Source organism: Oncorhynchus tshawytscha, linkage group LG13 (assembly GCF_018296145.1).
Source record: "Oncorhynchus tshawytscha isolate Ot180627B linkage group LG13, Otsh_v2.0, whole genome shotgun sequence".
NCBI lineage: Eukaryota > Metazoa > Chordata > Actinopteri > Salmoniformes > Salmonidae > Oncorhynchus > Oncorhynchus tshawytscha.
Window position 1 is genome coordinate 48,051,618 of NC_056441.1, and position 22,141 is coordinate 48,073,758.

Genomic DNA, 22,141 nt, shown 5'->3' on the forward strand with positions numbered 1-22,141 from the left:
AATTGTCTATGGGTGAGAGGAACAGAGAAATAAATAGGGGAGGGATAGAAGAAGAGAAAGGAGTGTTGTTGGTAGAAATGCATGGAGAGGGGAAGGATAGGGTGGAAGAGAGAGGGGTGGGATAGAGATAGAGGAAAGGGATAGAGTGATAGAGCGAGGGGTGAGATTGAAGAAGAGCGAGGGGAGGTAGTGGGAATTTAGGGAGGGATAAAGGACCTTGCACTGTCTGTCTACCGTGAGCCAGATGATCCGGTGAGACCGTGGAGAGCAATCCCCATTGCTGTGACTAACAGAGGGCCTCACGCCAGACAGACCTAAAGAGGGAGGGAGAGAGAGAGACAACTTTGGGGCGAGAGGTGCAAACCTGATGGCACGTGAGCCTGATGATGAGTGTGTGTGTAATTGGCTTAGGCTGCCGAGCGGATCAGTGTCCTCTGTGTGTGGAGATAATGGACTAGAGGGAGGGAGGCTGGAGGAGCAGCAGAGAGAGAGAGGCCTCTACCAGGTCCTCATTTAGGCCCCGACACCTGACGTACACAGGCGTAAGTACACACACACCATCCTCCTCCCTCCCTCACACCAACACACTATCTATAGGCTTTATTTGACGTTGAAGACACATTTTTGTTGTTGTTCAACATGCAGTAGCTGTCTAAAGTGGTTGTTAGCTGTACCTCGAGCCCTAAAGTAACGAAAACCTGAACTAAGTCTAAATGACGCCTATACATCTAATCCAGGTGTTCACATGACAAGGGGTGGGAGAAAAAAGTGTTGAAAGTGTTTCTATATAGGATTCTATTGATGTGTTTAATGTGGTGATTATCTATATGTGGGGGGTTTTGTGTTTGTGAGTGAGTGTGAGTGTGTGTGTGTGTGCATGTGTGTTTCAGACGAGAGTCAACAGAGCAGCACACAGGGAGCAGAGCATCTGCAGCACCACCATATAAAAAAAAGCACTTTCCTCTCTCTGAAAAGCGACGCACTCAAGGGGTATGAAAAAAAACATGAAATAAAAGGCACCAGCAACAAGTCTTTCGAGAGATGGAAAACAGAGCACATTTAAGTGGGATGAGAGATAAAGAGTCATGATAGCTCTGTCCTGTAGTGTGTGTGTGCGTGCGTGTGAATGTGAACGTCAGCACACCTGTGGGTGCGTGTGTGTGTGTGCTTACGTATGCATAGGTGTGTGTGTGCGTCTACTGATTTGACAGCTGTATCGGGAGGAGGGCTGAGCAGCGTTTTGACATGCCTCAAAAGGCCCGGGTGTAATTCCAATATCTCTGCTATTAGATTTGAGGAGTCTTAATTGTCAAGGAAGAATGATAGTCATCGGGGTGGAAGCGTTATACAGCCCGGGCCGCCGCCTCAGATTGCGATTGCTCTCTAGGAAGCAAGGCACACGCACGCACACACACACTGTAGGATTAGAGGAGAAATTAAATGCTAATGGGATGAAATTTGAATGTGGTGCCTGGGAGTATCATTTAGATGGCGAGGGAGGCGCGGGCCCCACCGCTGACAGCCCGCCTCATCCTGCATAAATTTGATTTATCAAACTGTAAACTTGTCACTTCGTAAAAACGTCACTTTTCGTGGCAGCCGGGAAAATATAATGACCCCCTTTAATGTAAAAGTGTCACTCGGCTGTGTCTTAGATGACAAACACGTCAACCTCGCCTTTCTTTCCGTCTAACCTCCCCCACCGCTTGATATAAAGACACATCATATTCCCCACCTTTTAAAAAACATGGGTTCGTCGCCGAGTGGGTCTTTGAGAGTGGCGGGGTGCAGGGTTTTGTTCCCGTTGGTGGAGGTGACAGTGCGGATCAAACTCCGTAGGACTGGGGACTGTCAGACAGCTGTAATTATCAATCAGACTGGGAGAGATGACTGAGTGACAGGAGAACACCCAGGGCCCTCACACACATACAAGGGCGCGCACAGACACGCATACCCAGAGTCACACCTCCCACCACACACACAAGGGCTGTGACGATACCAGTGTTGCAACAAACAAAAAAGGTTTGTGGCAAAAAAACGAAAACAACGAAGCAGACCAAACTCTTTAGTCCTTTAAAAACCTACTGTATGTAAAATAGTGTGCGCTATATAGCTTGGGAAATACATGTGACTTTGGATGGCACCATAACGTTTGTTTTCCTAAAGAAGTTAAATTCGCTTTGTGTTTTGTTTCCTTGCCACGATACTAAAACAAGTATCACGTTAGCCTGGTCGAGGCCCCCCTCTCACCATCCAGTGCAACAGTGATTACAATAACACTCCGTCTTGATGTTTAACAAACAGTCGGCAGAAACATCACAGAGCTTAAGTGGTCCCGGATAATAGTGGCGCATTGCAATCATCTTAGTTACAGTTTATTATGAAATGTACCCCCCCCCTAATTACATTTGCAGTTGCTTACACTGCCCCCCAGGCTTCTGCCATATAACACCATGTGTGTTTACACACGGGGGGGGAGAAAAGAGAAATGATATGAAGAAAAGCCGGGCCCCTGTTTGTTTCGTAACGTGACAAATGGCGAGCGTTATATAACGGTTAAATAAACATGTCAAATGACGAAAATGGTGCCCGTGCCAAGAAAGCCCATGGCTCGGCACCGCGCGGCAACTATTCCAGTCGAGTTCCAATCAAAGTGGCTCAATGGCCAGGAGAACAGAGATACTGACAGAGAGAGAGTGGGAGAGAGAAAGAGAGACAGAAAGAGAGAGAGAGAGCGAATGAGAGAGCTATACTGACCAAGACACAAAGTAGGCCTAAACGACGCACACAACCAGACATGCCTATAAACACAAACCGACATATCAAGCCAACATTCTACTACACAGCCAATGGAATCATACAATACACATTTTTATTTTTAATGTGAAGGGACTGTCTAAAACCAAATGGCCTTGTATCAAAACGACCAGCTCAAATAATCAAAGAGAAATGACAGTCCATCATTACTTTAAGACATGAAGGACAGTCAGTCTGGGACATTTCAAGAACTTTGAATGTTTCTTCAAGTGCAGTCGCAAAAACAAATCAAGCGCTATGATGAAACTGGCTCTCACGAGGACCGCCGCAGGAAAGGAAAACCCAGAGTCACCTCTGCTGCAGAGGATTTTTTTGCAGAGGAACCTTTATTTTACTTAGGCAAGTCAGTTAAGAACAAATTCTTATTTTCAATGATGGCCTAGGAACAGTGGGTTAACTGCCTGTTCAGGGGCAGAACGACAGATTTGTACGTTGTCAGCTCGGGGATTTGAACTTGCAACCTTTCGGTTACTAGTCCAACGCTCTAACCACTAGGCTACCCTGCCGCGGATAAGTTCATTAGAGTTACCAGCCTCAGAAATTGCAGCCCAAATAAATGATTCACAGAGTTCAAGTAACTGACATGTCAACATCAACTGTTCAGAGGAGACTGTGTGGTCGAATTGCTGCAAAAAAAAACACTACTAAAAGACACCAATAAAAAGAAGAGACTTGTTTGGGCCAAGAAACACGAGCAATGGACATCAGACCCGTGGAAATCTGTCATTTGGTCTGATGAATCCAAATTTGACATTTTTGGTTCCAACCGCCATGTCTTAGCGAGACACAGAGTAGGTGAACGGATGACCTCTGCATGTGTGGTTCCCACCGTGAAGCATGGAGGAGGAGGTGTGATGGTGCTTTGCTGGTGACACGGTCTGTGATTTATTTAGAATTCAAGGCACACTTAACCAGCATGGCTATCACAGCATTCTGCAGCGGTACGCCATCTCATCTGGTTTGAGCTTAGTGGGACTATCACTATTTGTTTTTCAACAGGACAATGACCCAACACACCTCCAGGCTGTGTAAGGTATATTTGACCAAGGAGAGTGATGGAGTGCTGCATCAGATGACCTGGCCTCCACAATCACCCGACCTCAACCCAATTGAGATGGTTTGGGATGAGTTGGACCGCAGAGTGAAGGAAAAGCAGCCAACAAGTGCTCAGCATATGTGGGAACTGCTTCAAGACTGCTGGAAAATACTTCCTCATGAAGCTGGTTGAGAGAATGCCATTCGTTTAACACTTTTTTGTTACTTCATGACTCCATATGTGTTTTTTCATAGTTTTGATGATTTTTGGTTCCACTGTGTCCACTGTCTGGCTTGGATAAAGCACAAACCACAGGCTCTTCTGTGTCTGTATTCCACACAAACAGACAGCCAATGAACGAGAGTGAACGAGAGTGAGAGAACGAGAACGAGAGAATGAGCGATAACAGATGAGAGAGAGTGATTCATTCTGCGTAATTCATTAACAATAAAAAAAAAGAAGCTTTAATTGTCCTCCCCAGAGGCAGCGCTCGCTTCGCCTCCCAAACTTCCAAACTTCCAGCTGGGTCCCAGCGATGCCCACTGCATCTGAAGTGGATTTGCCCTTCAATTAGACTCTCTCCAATCAAACGGCAATAAAACAAACAGTAGAAAGAAATCACAGGAAAAAAGGGAGGAAAAAAAGAGGTAGAGTAGCCTGGTTTGTGAATGTGTGTGTGTGCATTGCCCCCCCCCCAAGGGAAAAAGTTGCACTTCTCCTCCTCACAACCCCCGCAGATGAAGAGAAGGAGGGGGGCGAGACGGAGCGCGAAAAATATAATAAGAGGCTTTCATGTCGTTTTAATGGTTGTCTGATTGTTGTTACTGTCGTTTCAAATGGGGCGACGCCATCTGATGGCCTGATCAGATCCTCATTTGATTGACAGGTGCCCGGGAGAACAGTCCTGCTGTAACCCGCCTCTCACAGGTGCACACATCCTCTCTGTTAAAGAGCACACATCTAACCTGCCTCACACACACACATTTGCTTTACTATACTTTTTGAGGACCGATAGTAAATTCTCATTCAAAATCCAATTTTCCCTTAAACCTAACCTAAACCCCAAACCTAGTTCTCACCGTAACACCTAAGCCTAAAATAGCCATTTTCCTTGTGAGGACCTGCAAAATGTCCTCACTTGTCAACATTTCCCTTGGTTTACTATTCTTGTGAGGACATCTGGTACTCAGAACTATAGTAAAACAGGCACACACACACACACACAACATCTGTTGACTCTCGCCTGAAACCCACAGATAATGCTCCTCTGTCGAGTTCCAAGGTCCATAGGGGTGTAGTCATTGTACTCCAAATAAGTAATAACCACGACTGAAAAAAGCTATTTATACATAAGGCAAGTTAAATGTTAAATGTTCACACCAGGGAATATTTCAGATATAGAAAAAAATGTAACACAATTTTCCCCCCGTATTAATTGAATATCTATATTTTCCCATACTTAATAAATAATAGTAAGGAACAAATAAAAATACCTAATAAAATGTTAAAGCTATCCAGTGTGATACTGAAGGTTCTTTCTCCCCTCTCTTGCAGACACCTGCAGAACAGGCCAAGGCTCAACTCCAGCTGGTGTTGCAGGTTAGTGGCTGATTCTAGTGCAGTCCTTACACAGACAACCTGTCATGTATACAAGAAACACACTGCTAATGGCTGATCCTAGTACAGTCCTTACACAGACACCATGTCATGTATAGAGTAAACACACTGCTTATGGCTGATCACAGTACAGTAATGACTCCTGTGCAGATAATTGCATTGTAGTCATTTAGCAGTAGTGTTACAGTAGTGAGTACATACATTCATACAACCCAGGCGTTGCAAGCGCCATGCTCTAACAACTGAGCCACACAGGACCCCCCATACACACACATGCACCCCCCATACACACACATACACCCCATACGCATCAGACTAGCCGCCTGGTCTCCATTTCTCCCACTACTTCAGGCCCATGTTCTTACTGTAGGCGAGCGCCTTTCAAACACGCATATTTCATCATCTGAGCTGTGTATACAGTGCATTAGGAAAGTATTCAGACCCCTTGACTTCCCCCCCAAATGTACATTACAGCCTTATTCTAAAATGGATTAAATAAAATGTAATCCAAATTCCTCATCAATCTACACACAATATCCTATAATGACAAAGCGAAAACAGGTGATTGGAGTCCACAATTGATTGGACATGATTTGGAAAGGCACACACCTGTCTATATAAGGTCCCTGATTTGACAGTGAATGTCAGAGCAAAAAACAAGCCATGAGGTCCAAGGAATTGTCCGTAGAGCTCCGGGACTGTGTCGAGGCACAGATCTGAGGAAGGGTACCAAAAAATGTCTGCAGCATTGAAGGTCCCCAAGAACACAGTGGCCTCCACCATTCATCTTAAATGGTATAAGGTCTTCCTAGAGCTGTCCGCCTGGCCAAACTGAGTAATTGGGAGAGAAGGGTCTTGGTCAGGGAGGTGACCAAGGATCTGATGGTCACTTTGAAAGAGCTCCAGAGTTCCTCTGTGGAGATGGGAGAACCTTTCAGAAGGACAATCATCTCTGCAGGACTCCACCAATCAGGCATTTATGGTAGTGGCCAGACGGAGGCCACTCCTCAGTAAAAGGCACATGACAGCCCTCTTGGAGTTTGCCAAAAGGCACCTATAGGACTCTCAGATGATGAGAAACAAGATTCTCTGGTCTGATGAAACCAAGATTGAACTCTTCGGCCTGAATGCAAGCATCACGTTTGGAGGTAACCTCGGGACCTCAGACTGGAGCGAAGGTTGCGAAGGTTTTACCTTACCTTCCAACAGGACAACGACCTTATAGACATGTCATTTTTGGTACCCTTCCTCAGATCTGTGCCAAGACAATGCAGGAGTGGCTTCAGCACAAGTCTCTGAATGTCCTTGAGTGGCCCAGCTAGAGCCCGGACTTGAACCCAATCAAACATCTCTGGAGAGACCTGAAAATAGCTGTGTTGCGACGCTCCCATCTAATCTGACAGAGTTTGGGAGGATCTGCAGTGAAGAATGGGAGAAACTCCCCAAAACAGGTGTGCCAAGTGTAACGAATCCCACCGAAGATGGTGCCTGTTCGGGCGGCGGTCGTCGTCGCCGGCCTACTATCTACCATTGATTCCCTTTCCTTTTGTTTCTGTTAGTTGGGTCTAATTGGTTACACCTGTTTGGAGTTTAGTTTTGTTTGTAGGCTATTTAAGGGCACTGGGCCCGCTGGTTATTGTGCGGGCTTGTTTTTTCATTATTTTTTTTTATTTCACCTTTATTTAACCAGGTAGGCTAGTTGAGAACAAGTTCTCATTTTCAACTGCGACCTGGCCAAGATAAAGCATAGCAGTGTGAACAGACAACACAGAGTTACACATGGAGTAAACAATTAAGTCAATACCACAGTAGAAAAAAAAGAGAGTCTATATACATTGTGTGCAAAAGGCATGAGGAGGTAGGTGAATAATTACAATTTTGCAGATTAACACTGGAGTGATAAATGATCAGATGGTTCTCTGTTTTATGGTGTTGGTTGATTATTGTGATCTCTATATTTCCGGACAGTTTTAGTCCTGTTTATTTGGACGGGTTGTTTCATGCGCCCTTGTGTTTTGCATGTCCGTTTTTCCGCTGTCATTGGAATAAAGGATCCAGGTACGGAACTACCTGCTCTCTGCGCTTGACTCCTCCACCCACCATTCATAGAAGTCATAACACCAAGCTTGTAGCGTCATACCCAAGAAGACTCAAGGATGTAATCGCTGCCAAAGGTGCTTCAACAAAGTACTGAGTAAAGGGTCTGAATACTTATGTTAATGTTATGTTTCTGTTTTTTTTATTTTATACATTTGCAAACATTTCTAAAAAACCTGTTTTTGCTTTGCCATTAAGGGGTATTGTGTGTAGATTGATGAGAGGGGAAATTAAAAAAACAACATTTAATCCATTTTAGAACAAGGCTGTACTGTAACAAAACGTGGGAAAAGTCAAGGGGTCTGAATACTTTCCAAATACGCTGTACATTACACTGTCTTTTGAGGGGTATGGTTGTCAGGCCCTTTGTTTTTTAATCAGAGAAAGAGAGGGAGAGTGTGTGAGAGTGAGTGTAGGTGTGTGCGTGTGTTAGAGAGAGTGCATCCGTGCGTGCAATTAGGTGTGTGTGTGTGTGTGTGTGTGTGTGTGTGTGCGCGTGCAATTAGTTGTGTGTGTGTGTTTGTGTGTGCGTGTCACAGGAAACATATAAAAGGGCCCGACAGCTATGCATCATTTCGGAACCACCCACCTCACTCTGCTGCACAGGCCTGTGAAAGACATCCTAAACATCCAATTCCCAGACTGACAGACAGACTCGAGCTAGCTGTATGCTGCATGGGCCAAACCCAGTGGAACTATTGGAAGTATTTTTGCGACGTGACACTAAAGAGTGAGAGGGTGGATGAGAAAGGGAGAGAGAGATAAGGGAAGAGGGGAGTAGATACGAGGAGGGAGTGAGAAAGAGAGGAAGCAGAAAGAAAGATTGAGAGAGTGGAAGGAAACGAGGGGAAGAGAGAGAGAGAGAGCAAGGAAACGAGAGAGAGAGTGGACGAATGCTGGCCCGCCATCCCAGTCTCCTCATGCTTTACTCATTTCCGTTGGATATGAATGGTGCTGCTGTGGCTGTGTTGAGTGTCTGGAGTTGAGTAATTGGTCTTTATATGGCACTGTCACTGCTGCTGATCAGAGGCCTGTGGTTAATATGGACACTGACACGGCAACACAACCTGTCTGTCTCCCAAATGGCACCCTATACTGCACTACTTTTAACCATGTTTTTCAGAAATGTTATTTGGAGGATTGTTGGATTTCCTTGTTATTGCATTCTGATTCCAAGAATCTTCCAACCTGGATTTCTGGGATTTTTTTTAGGAAAGTGGTCGGAATTTTAGAACACTACTCTGGTGGTGGTAGGCTAGTAAAGTACCTACCACTGAATTAGTTTGTAAGTCACTTAGTGACTTGTCCCCCTGTAAAAAGCATAATCAATATATAATCTCCATGAGTCTAGGACCAGACTGAATCTTTGTCTGGAAAAGTGTCCGCTGGTGTCTTTTACGGAGTTTTTCCTATTCCTATTCCTGTTTTATTTTCATTATAAAAAATTAAAAAAATGTAACCCCACTTTTTCTCCCCAATTTCATGGTATCCAATTGTCTTGTCTCATCGCTGCAACTCCCGTACAGACTCGGGAGAGGCGAAGGTCGAGAGTCATGCATCCTCCGAAACACAACCGAACCAAGCCGCACTGCTTCTTGACACAATGCACATCCAACCCGGAAGCCAGCCGCACCAATGTGTCGGAGCGACCTGGTCAGCGTGCACTGCGCCCGGCCCGCCACAGGAGTCGCTAGATGAGACAAGGATATCCCTGCCCGGCCAAACCCTCCCCTAACCCGGACAACACTGGGCCAATTGTGCGCCGCCCGATGGGCCTCCCGGTCACGGCCAGCTGCGACAGAGCTTGGACTCGAACCCAGAATCTCTGGTGGCACAGCTAGCACTGCGATGCAGTGCCTTAGAACACTGCGCCACCCGGGAGGCCAAAACTCTCTCTTCTTGATACTGTTCTGTGAAATGTACTTACTCTACCTGTAGAATCCACAGTATTTACTTTAATGTCATCATCATCATCATCATCCCAGCCCCATAAATTTGTCTGGTGAGTGTGTGTAGATCATAGGCTGACAGTGAGCGTCACTCCTGAGTATCCGTGGATACCAGGGCCCCTATTGTCTCCCTGGCCTCGCCTGCATGGCCGTGTGCTAATAATGGTCCGTGCGTGCGTGTGTGTGTGCTTGTGTGTATATTATCATAGACTCAGGACCCCCCCCACGTGATACTAATGTTCTCATAATGCCAGCGGGCCTTCATAAAAGAACTCCGGGTTTAAGTGCAGTTCACCTCTGGGCTGCAGAACGGATAACAGACAGCCAGATGCGCACACAGCGTGTTTAATGCACCCACCGTGTCTCTGGCTTTCCTCTTCTCTCCACAGAACCAGATCCGTAATAAGCCTTTTATGGCCCAATAGAAAGGAACCCGGCCGCCGCACTCTTTTAGTCGAATTTCTAATGTGGATGTCATTCCTCCGACGCCTCGGCAGATTTGGCAGGATCTTGGATCTCTCTCTGTTTCTTCTTTCATTTACTCTCTCTCTCTCTTTCGTTCTCTGTCTGTCTGTCTGCCTGCCTGCCTGCCCTGCCTGGCGATCCTGTGAGCTGGGCCATGCTTGACTTTAGGCTGTCCATACTTCTTATCCCGTCTCCAGGCCCACTGGGTCCCAGTATTGAGGGTGTGCGGTGGTGTATTAGCTGTGATTGTTCACCCGCCCTTCAAACGATTGAAACATCTATTAGGCTCAGGTTCATGACATGGAGGGATTGCAATGAGTTGGGCTACGTCCTTATGTCACCCTCTTCCCTATATATACATAGAGAATAGGGGGCTATATAAACTCAGAAAAAAAAGAAACGTCCCTAATTCGTAAAAATCCAAATAACTTCACAGATCTTCATTGTAAAGGGTTTAAACACTGTTTCCCATGCTTGTTCAATGACCCATAAACAATTAATGAACAAGCATCTGTGGAACGGTCGTTAAGACACTAACAGCTTACAGACGGTAGGCAATTAAGGTCACAGTTCTGAAAACTTAGGACACTAAAGAGGCCTTTCTACTGACTCTGAAAAACACCAAAAGAAAGATGCCCAGGGTCCCTGCTCATCTGCGTGAACGTGCCTTACAGGCTGACTACACCAAAATAAAATTTGAAATAAATTTAGAAATCTATATGGAAAAATACATTTAGAAATCTATATTATTCAATTATTGCACCCACACTGCTCGCACGCGCCAACGAGCGTCTGCGTTGCCAAGGGCTAAAATAGAAGTCAGTTCTATTTCTGACACAGATTGCGCTGCAAGTCCTGCCTCTCCCATCTCCTCATTGGTTTATAGAAGCAGGTACCCACGTGCCATCTCCTCATTGGTTATAACCACGTGGGTGACTGAAGACGAACGAGTCAGTGGCGGTATGCACCTAATTTATGAAAGTTGACAATCGCAATATAAAGTCAAGAGAAGATAAGGCCTGGAAGGATGAGAGATGACCGTTTAATGTGTGGATTAATTGATGGAGTAGAGGACCTTGTGCATATCAGGTAAAAAAAAGTTTATATTCCTGGACAAATTAGCTAGCAACAGCAAGCTAGCTAAATAGGACAAATTTGCTAGCAAGTGCAAGCTAGCTAGCTAAATTGCCATAAATGTGTAATGCTTGATCGTCCTTGCAGTGGCAGACCACGTGTAACAACATCTGCACAGGATCGGTACATCCGAACATCACACCTGCGGGACAAGTACAGGATGGCAACAACAACTGCCCGAGTTACACTAGGAACGCACAATCCCTCCATCAGTGCTCAGACTGTCCGCAATAGGCTGAGAGAGGCTAGACTGAGGGCTTGTAAACCTGTTGTAAGGAAGGTCTTCACCAGACATCACCGGCAACAACGTCGCCTATGGGCACAAACCCACCATCGCTGGACCAGACAGGATTGGCAAAAAGTGCTCTTCACTGACGGGTCGCGGTTGTCTCTCACCAGGTGGAGGGTCCGTCATGGTTTGGGGTGGTGTGTCACAGCATCATCAGACTTAGCTTGTTGTCATTGCAGGCAATCTCAATGCTGTTCTTTACAGGGAAGACATCCTCCTCCCTCATGTGGTACCCTTCCTGCAGGCTCATTCTGACATGACCCTCCAGCATGACATTGCCACCAGCCATAATGCTCGTTCTGTGCGTGATTTCCTGCAAGACAGGAATGTCAGTGTTCTGCCATGGCCATCGAGAGCCTGGATCTCAATCCCATTGAGCACGTCTGGGACCTGTTGGATCGGAGGGTGAGGGCTAGGGCCATTCCCCCCAGAAATGTCTGGGAACTTGCAGGTGCCTTGGTGGAAGGTGGAAGAATGGGGTTAACATCTCACAGCAAGAACTGGCAAATCTGGTTCAGTCCATGAGGAGGAGATTCACTGCAGTACTTAATGCAGCTGGTGACCACACCAGATACTGACTGTTACTTTTGATTTTGACCCCCCTTTTGTTCAGGGACACATTATTCCATTTATGTTAGTCACATGTCTGTGGAACTTGTTCAGTTTATGTCTCAGTTGTAGAATCTTGTTATGTTCATACAAATATTTACACATTTTCTGAAAATAAATGCAGTTGACAGTGAGAGGATGTTTATTTGTTTTGCTGAGTTTACATAGAGAATAGGGGGCTATATACATAGAGAATAGGGGTGTATATACGTAGGGAATAGGGGGATGTGTTCGTAGAGAATATGGGTGTATATACATAGAGAATAGGGGTGTATATACATAGAGAATAGGGGGCTGTATACATAGAGAATAGGGGTGTATATACGTAGAGAATAGGGTTGTATATACATAGAGAATAGGAGTGTATACACATAGAGAATAGGGGGATGTATACATAGAGAATAGGGGTGTATATACGTAGAGAATAGGGGGATGTATACGTAGAGAATATGGGGCTGTATACATAGAGCATATGGGTGTATATACATAGAGAATAGGGGGATGTATACATAGAGAATAGGGGGATGTATACATAGAGAATATGGGTGTATATACATAGAGAATAGGGGGATGTATACATAGAGAATAGGGGGATGTATACATGAGAATATGGGTGTATATACATAGAGAATAGGGGGATGTATACATAGAGAATAGGGGTGTATATACGTAGAGAATAGGGGATGTATACGTAGAGAATAGGGGGATGTATACATAGAGAATAGGGGGATGTATACATAGAGAATAGGGGTGTATATACGTAGAGAATAGGGGGATGTATACATAGAGAATAGGGGGATGTATACATAGAGAATAGGGGGATGTATACATACAGAATAGGGGTGTATATACGTAGAGAATAGGGGGATGTATACGTAGAGAATAGGGGGATGTATATAGAGAAAAGGGGGATGTATACAATTAGAATAGGGGGATGTATACATAGGGAATAGGGGTGTATATACGTAGAGAATAGGGGGATGTATACGTAGAGAATAGGGGGATGTATACATAGAGAATAGGGGTGTATATACGTAGAGAATAGGGGGATGTATACGTAGAGAATAGGGGGATGTATACATAGAGAATATGGGGATGTATACAATTAGAATAGGGGGATGTATGCATAGAGAATAGGGGGATGTATACATAGAGAATAGGGGGATGTATACATAGAGAAAAGGGGGATGTAAACAATTAGAATAGGGGGATGTTTACATCGAGACTAGGGGGATGTATACATCGAGAATAGGGGGATTTATACATAGAGAATAGGGGCTATATACATAGAGAATAGGGGGATGTATACATAGAGAAAAGGGGGATGTATACATAGAGAAAAGGGGGATGTATACAATTAGAATAGGGGGATGTAGGCGTAGAGAATAGGGGGATGTATACATAGAGAATAGGGGGATGTATACGTAGAGAATAGGGGGATGTATACATAGAGAAAAGGGGGATGTATACATAGAGAATAGGGGGATGTATACATAGAGAAAAGGGGGATGTATACATAGAGAATAGGGGTGTATATACGTAGAGAATAGGGGGATGTATGTGTAGGGAATAGGGGGATGTATACATAGAGAAAATGGGGATGTATACAATTAGAATAGGGGGATGTATGCGTAGAGAATAGGGGGATGTATACATAGAGAATAGGGGGATGTATACATAGAGAATAGGGGGATGTATACGTAGAAAATAGGGGGCTGTATACATAGAGAATAGGGGGCTATATACATAGAGAATAGGGGGATGTATACATACAGAATAGGGGGATGTATACATAGAGAATAGGGTTGTATATATACAGTGCCTTGCGAAAGTATTCGGCCCCCTTGAACTTTGCGACCTTTTGCCACATTTCAGGCTTCAAACAAAGATATAAAACTGTATTTTTTTGTGAAGAATCAACAACAAGTGGGACACAATCATGAAGTGGAACGACATTTATTGGATATTTCAAACTTTTTAAGAAAAAAATTGGGCGTGCAAAATTATTCAGCCCCTTTACTTTCAGTGCAGCAAACTCTCTCCAGAAGTTCAGTGAGGATCTCTGAATGATCCAATGTTGACCTAAATAAATAATGATGACAAATACAATCCACCTGTGTGTAATCAAGTCTCCGTATAAATGCACCTGCACTGTGATAGTCTCAGAGGTCCGTTAAAAGCGCAGAGAGCATCATGAAGAACAAGGAACACACCAGGCAGGTCCGAGATACTATTGTGAAGAAGTTTAAAGCCGGATTTGGATACAAAAAGATTTCCCAAGCTTTAAACATCCCAAGGAGCACTGTGCAAGCGATAATATTGAAATGGAAGGAGTATCAGACCACTGCAAATCTACCAAGACCTGGCCGTCCCTCTAAACTTTCAGCTCATACAAGGAGAAGACTGATCAGAGATGCAGCCAAGAGGCCCATGATCACTCTGGATGAACTGCAGAGATCTACAGCTGAGGTGGGAGACTCTGTCCATAGGACAACAATCAGTCGTATATTGCACAAATCTGGCCTTTATGGAAGAGTGGCAAGAAGAAAGCCATTTCTTAAAGATATCCATAAAAAGTTTTGTTTAAAGTTTGCCACAAGCCACCTGGGAGACACACCAAACATGTGGAAGAAGGTGCTCTGGTCAGATGAAACCAAAATTGGACTTTTTGGCAACAATGCAAAACGTTATGTTTGGCGTAAAAGCAACACAGCTCATCACCCTGAACACACCATCCCCACTGTCAAACATGGTGGTGGCAGCATCATGGTTTGGGCCTGCTTTTCTTCAGCAGGGACAGGGAAGATGGTTAAAATGTATGGGAAGATGGATGGAGCCAAATACAGGACCATTCTGGAAGAAAACCTGATGGAGTCTGCAAAAGACCTGAGACTGGGACGGAGATTTGTCTTCCAACAAGACAATGATCCAAAACATAAAGCAAAATCTACAATGGAATGGTTCAAAAATAAACATATCCAGGTGTTAGAATGGCCAAGTCAAAGTCCAGACCTGAATCCAATCGAGAATCTGTGGAAAAAACTGAAAACTGCTGTTCACAAATGCTTTCCATCCAACCTCACTGAGCTTGAGCTGTTTTGCAAGGAGGAATGGGAAAAAAATTCAGTCTCTCGATGTGCAAAACTGATAGAGACATACCCCAAGCGACTTACAGCTGTAATCGCAGCAAAAGGTGGCGCTACAAAGTATTAACTTAAGGGGGTTGAACAATTTTGCAAGCCCAATTTTTCAGTTTTTGATTTGTTAAAAAAGTTTGAAATATCCAATAAATGTCGTTCCACTTCATGATTGTGTCCCACTTGTTGTTGATTCTTCACAAAAATACAGTTTTATATCCTTATGTTTGAAGCCTGAAATGTGGCCAAAGGTCGCAAAGTTCAAGGGGGCCGAATACTTTCGCAAGGCACTGTATGTAGAGAATAGACTTACATACACTTAGGTTGGAGTCATTAAAACTCATATTTTAACCACTCCACAAATTTCTTGTTAACAAACTATAGTTTTGGCAAGTTGGTTAGGACATCTACACGTACTTTTTACAACAATTGTTTACAGACAGATTATTTCACTTACAGTTATCTAATTAATTTTCATAAGTTTACATACACTAACTTGACTGTGCCTTTAAACAGCTTGGAAAATTCCAGAAAATGATGTCATGGCTTTAGAAGATTCTGATTCTGAAGATTCTGGCTAATTGACAAAATTTGAGTCAATTGGATGTGTATCGCTGAATGTATTTCAAGGCCTACCTTCAAACTCAGTGCCTCTTTGCTTGACATCATAGGAAAATCAAAAGAAATCAGTCAAGACCTTTTGAAAAGAAAATTGTATACCTCCACATGTCATCCTTGGGAGCAATTTCCAAACACCTGAAGGTGCCACGTTCATCTGTACAAACAATAGTACACAAGTTTAAACACCGTGGGACCACATAGCCGTCATACCGCTCAGGAAGGAGACGTGTTCTGTCTCCTAGAGATGGAAGTACTTTGGTGCGAAAAGTGCAAATCAATCTCAGAACAACAGCAAAGGACCTTGTGAAGATGCTGGAAGATACAGGTACAAAAGTATCGACATCCACTGTAAAACGGGTCCTATATCAGCAAGGAAGAAGCCACTGCTCCAAAACCGCCACAAAAAAAGCCAGACTACGGTTTGCAGCTGCACATGGGGACAAAGATCGTACTGTATTGAGAAATGTCCTCTGGTCTGATGAAATGAAAGTAGAACTGTTTGGCCATAATGACCATCGTTATGTTTGGAGAAAAAAGGGGGAAGCTTGCAAGCCGAAGAACACCATCCCAACCGTGAAGCACAGGGGTGGCAGCATCATGTTGTGGGAGTGCTTTGCTGCAGGAGGGACTGTTTGCACTTCACAAAATAGATGTCATCATGAGGGAGGAAAATAATATGGATATATTGAAGCAACATCTCAAGACAACAGTCAGGAAGTTAAAGCTTGGTCGCAAATGGGTTTTCCAAATGTACAAGGACTCCAAACATACTAGCAAAATGGCTTAAGGACAACAAAGTCAAGGTATTGGAGTGGCCATCAGAAAGCCCTGACCTCAATCCCATAGAACATTTGTGGGCAGAACTGTTAAAGTGATTGCGAGCAAGGAGGCCTACAAACCTGACTCAGTTACACCAGCTCTGTCAGGAGGAATGGGCCAAAATTCACCCAATTTATTGGGAAGCTTGTGGAAGGCTACCTGAAACATTTGACCCAAGTTAAACAATTTAAAGGCAATGCTACCAAATACTAATTGAGTGTATGTAAACTTCTGACCCACTGGGAATGTGATGAAAGAAATAAAAGCTGTTCTAAATAATTCTCTCTATTATTATTCTGACATTTCAGAAAAGTGGTGATCCTAACTGACCTAAGACAGGGAATTTTTAACTAGGATTAAATGTCAGGAATTGTGAAAAACTGAGTTTAAATGTATTTGGCTAAGGTTTATGTGAACTTCCGACTTCAACTGTACATAGAGAATACGGTCTATATACGTAGAGAATAGGGGGCTATATGCATAGAGAATAGGGGACTATGTACATAGAGAATAGTGGGCTATATACATTGAGAATAGGGGGCCATTTGGGACACAGGTCTATTTTGGGGGCTGGATCCTCTTAGCTGTTTAGGTGTGGTCATGTATATTTGGGTTAAAGTACACATGCACAAACGCTCTCTCACACACAACAGAACACGCACACACACTAAACATTGACCGTTCTAGAATCCCTCTGCACTTCAGGCCCTGACTGATCACCAGAAGCTAGTCCCTGTAATTCTAATGTCACTGTCATGAGCATGGCCTGTCCTTACCCATTCCTTTAGCTCCTTTAGTCTCTGTCTGTCTGTCTGTCTGTCTGTCTGTCTGTCTGTCTGTCTGTCTGTCTGTCTGTCTGTCTGTCTGTCTGTCTGTCTGTCTGTCTGTCTGTCTGTCTGTCTGTCTGTCTGTCTGTCTGTCTGTCTGTCTGTCTGTCTGTCTGTCTGTCTGTCTGTCTGTCTGTCTGTCTGTCTGTCTGTCTGTCTGTCTGTCTGTCTGTCTGTCTGTCTGTCTGTCTGTCTGTCTGTCTGTCTGTCTGTCTGTCTGTCTGTCTGTCTGTCTGTCTGTCTGTCTGTCTGTCTGTCTGTCTGTCTGTCTGTCTGTCTGTCTAGCCATTCACGTGTGTTTGTGCTTGCATGTGTGTGTGTTTATCTATGAATTTGTCAGTAAATTAGGATCATCTGTTGCCTCTACTCCATTCACCCTTTTAACCACTGAGTGGATTCTCTAATTGATATGGAACCACATGCAGGATGATGACAGAGTCCAAAAACAAACCATCTCCCATTCTCTCACTCTTCTGTATGCCATCTTTCTCTCAACTTGTTTCTCTCACTCTCTGTTTCCTCCCATCTCTCTCCCTCCTCTCTTTTACCCTCCCCCTCCATCTCTCACTCTCTGTCTTTGTTCCAGTGTGTGTGTTAGAGCAGATGTTGGAGGTTTGTGAATTTTAATGTTCTGACGTCGTCGCCTGCCCGCCATCGCTTAAGCCCCTGCTCTCTCCTCCTTTCCTCTCCTCTCTGAGCGCCCGCCAGTCTTTCTCTCTCTCTCCCGCCTACCTCCCCAGAGATCCTTAAAGCCACCCGCTCACCCTCACCCCTCCCATCCTCCCCTCTGTGCCTCTCTTTGTCACTCGATGGACTCCAGGACTCTCTCTAGTCAGTAGAAAGCAGATCATCCCCTGGCTAAAGCCTCTCAGGCCTTTGTTGAGCGGGAGCTCTGTGGGCTCTGCGGGCCTGTAATGAGCGCTCTCGGCAGGCCGCTGGCCCGCTTAATGCTCACTGGGGCCTGGGGGGTGGTAAGGAGAGGAGTGGGTAGTAGGGGGGCAACACTGGCCCCCTATGAAAGAGCTGGAAAGATATGTTTATGGGTCACTTCCTGCCTGGCCTGAGCATTGAGCTGGTGGTGGTGGGGGGGGGCTTCATTCACACCCCTTGTTTTTAGCTATTCCCCTCTCAATCACTCACACAGACACCCACGCTAATCTAATCAATTCAAGAGGATTTATTTTTCCCCAAAAACATTGTCTGTGTGTGTGTGTGCGCACGCACGCGTGTGGGTGTGTGCGTGCATGCGATAGTCACGTGTATGTGTTTTGCACACATGTTTGTGTGTGTAGTGTTCACATGCTGTGTGTGTGTGTGTGTGTGTGTGTGTGTGTGTGTGTGTGTGTGTGTGACAGCCAGGTTCCCACATATGCCCTGTGCAGCGTGATATTTCTCCCCTGTGTCTCTGTGTCTTTGCCCACTATAATCCCTAGTGTCAACATTAGGCTTTTAGAATGGCTTCTGTTGCTCACTCCCCTCAAGACACATGTGCCTCTCTTCTCTCTATTCTACTCTCTCCTCTCCACCCCTCCTTCTGAAAGACACGTTAATGCACACATGCACGTGAACACACATATGGGTCTTTCTATACTGAACGAAAATATAAACGCAACATGTAAAGTATTGGTCCTGCGTTTCATGAGCTGGAATGAAAGATCCCATACATTTTCCATGCACACAAAAAGCTTGTTTCTCTCAAATGTGTTTACATCCCTGTTAGTGAGCAGTTCTCCTTTGCCAAGATAATCCATCCACCTGACAGGTGTGGCATATCAAGAAGCTGATTCAACAGCATGATCATTACACAGGTGCACCTTATGCTGGGGGACAATAAAAGTGGTGGGGGATGGGTGTGGAGGAGTATTTCTGCTAATAAAGCACTTTTGTGGAGAAAAAATGAATTCTGATTGGCTGGGCCTAGGTCTCCAGTGGGTGGACCTATGCCCTCCCAGGCCCACCCATGGCTAATGAATTCATTTCTATTGACTGATTTATTTATATGACCTGTAACTCAGAAAATCATTGAAATTGTTTTGTTTATATTTTTGTTCAGTATATAAGTAGTAGGGCCAATGTGTGACATTGGGATAAACATTTCAAAATGGTTTGGAACTGAGGTAAAAAAAAAAAAAAGGATTTTAGAGGAATAAAAGTGAATATATACAAATTGCCCCAATACTCCACCAATATTTAAACACTGTCGGACTATACATCCTTGAAGCAGAGTTCACACAGGCATTTGCAAGTCAAATTCAAAGACTCTCAGGGACTTTTTCAAGCACTTAATTGTAATTTCTCAATGTTGTACAATTGTACTAATATAGACCCCCCCCACACACACACACACACACTTTTTAGGCCTTGCCAACGCATTGATATTCAAATGATTATTACATTCTAAAACATGTGAGGATAATGTGGACATTGCCTGACTAAAAAGATTGGATGCGTGCGTGGCCATTTTTCTGTAGCCTATGTGGCCGACACCGGCACACATAATATAGCCATGAGTAGAGGTATCATTAATCTCACCATCACTGTTTTTATAAGGAGAAAGTTACCAAAAAACAGATTCCTTCTTTAATGGACGGATTTGTATTGAAAGCCAAGTTGTAGTCAGCATTAGATGTTGTCGTCCCCTTTATCGCAAAAAAGTAGTACAACATCCTTCAAGCGGTGGGAAACAAACGAAAGTGGCCACATCTCTCACAAAAAGGTATAAGAAAATGTATCACTGATAATTATAAGGGAGCAGGAGAACTTATAAATTAGCTACAATTATTAAAAGGACTTTAAGCACCAAATTGAGTAAACGTTTGATTTTCAGTACTATTCCAGTACTAGCATTTCTGAGCTACAAATTCAAGTTTTAGTAAGCTACTTCAAGCCAAATTGGAGGTGTACCATGGATAACAAAATGTATTTGTCATGTTATTTCAAGATCATATTGGTAATTGTGTCATTATATCCACAATAATTCATAGGAAAAACATTGGATTTTTTAATTTTTACCTTTATTTAACTAGGCAAGTCAGTTAAGAACAAATTCTTATTTTCAATGACGTCCTAGGAACAGTGGGTTAACTGCCTGTTCAGGGGCAGAACGACAGATTTGTACCTTGTCAGCTCGGGGGTTTGAACTTGCAACCTTTCGGTTACTAGTCCAACGCTCAAACCACTAGGCTACCCTGCCGCCCCAGGGTAACCTGGTAGCCTGTCGCTACCCTACCGGATGTTGCACAATAGTTTATCCTAACCAATTGCGCACATTAGACTCCGTGTCCAATCCGAGGCACAAAAACAGATGAAAACATGAACACATTACCTTGATGCTTTCCCTGTTAATCCAACGAGACCCTGCTGTAAATCAAAGCAGAGAGCAACCGATGATCAACATCTCTTTGCTAGGGATATTAGATCCAACATGGATCCTGGCGCAACTGTGTTCCCCAGCCTAACAAACATATTCTGGACCTTCCTCACAAACACTTTTTTTCCCCAGCACTTGGGCTGTTGATGCATCGCTTACGCCATTGCAACAGCTGTTCGTCACTTGACTGTCATTGGGACAATGACTTCCTGGATCAGACGATGATGTGTGAAATTATCACAGCGTAACTCATCAGCTGGACACCAAATGCGCATTCAACAAGTAATATGCATAATTATTGAAGAACCGCGTTAACGACAGTATCAATTTAGGTTTTAAGTATCAAGGTAAGGCGACTCTTTCGGTTAGAAGCAATCGTTTTCGCAGTCGCATTTATTATTGTGGATTTGTGTGCCCATGGAAAATGTTTTCACCCTGTAACATATGGAGACACGAAATGTTACGTAGTTACACTGGATTTCTGAGATCTATATACAAAAAAAACTGCCCGACAGTTAGATCCAGGATTCTTACAGGGTTGAAGCTCAATGTCTAATTTAACCGATGAACACTTATAATAACAACAACTTTACACCGCCATAAACGCAAGGACAGAAAAGTCCTATTTTATGTCACACGATTTTGGACAAATCCGTCGAGTCACCAGCCACGATAAAGGGTTTAAACTATAGAAGGTCATTTCTTCATGTCATTACATTAAGATACATTAAGATATAATCCTGTCAACAGCTTTAACACGTTGTCCAGCGTAGGACATCCCCTGGTTTATAGAAAGACCCGTATATGTGTACGGGTACACAAACACACATACGCACATGGCGTACACATACGGGGACATCAAACACACATGTACAGGCACGTACTCGCCCGCAAAAAATATATATCTTAAGACACACACAGACATTCGCATACAGACACATGCACACACACACACACACACACACGTCCATCTACACACACGTCTACACAGGCCACAAATTACAGACTTGCCTCAGCTCCTCTACTGCATTAAGGCTTGCGTCCCAAATGGCACCCTTACTCACACGGTGCGCTACTTTCGACCAGAGCCCTATGGGTGCCATTTGGGACGCAGCTAAGCTATCAGCTTCCACTCCAATAAACCTCTGCTCGCTAGTCCCTCCTTAGCCCCTCATCAATAGGACGTGTTTGCAGAACACCCACTAAGGACCTAGTGGGGTTAAAGGTCACTGAAAACTTTTTTTTCTCTCTCTATTGGAACCATTGAGGACAGAATAAACAAACACTCCTTAAGATCCCTTCAGAGGAGAGTGGCGAACTTGGCAGCAGCAGCGGTACCTCACTGCTAGTGGTA

At 44.2% G+C, this 22,141-nt stretch overlaps 1 long non-coding RNA gene across 3 annotated transcripts in view; it reads left to right on the forward strand.

Moving 5' to 3' along the window:
* Window positions 1–22,141, forward strand: part of LOC112265051 — a 181,641-nt gene that overhangs the window by 100,953 nt on the left and 58,547 nt on the right. For 2 of the 3 annotated variants that reach the window (XR_006078642.1, XR_002955720.2), the window contains exon 6: window positions 5,408–5,452. This is a non-coding gene — a long non-coding RNA (uncharacterized LOC112265051). Of the gene's footprint in view, window positions 1–411; window positions 543–5,407; window positions 5,453–22,141 lie in introns of all 3 variants that reach the window. The other variant, XR_006078643.1, reaches the window with a different exon arrangement.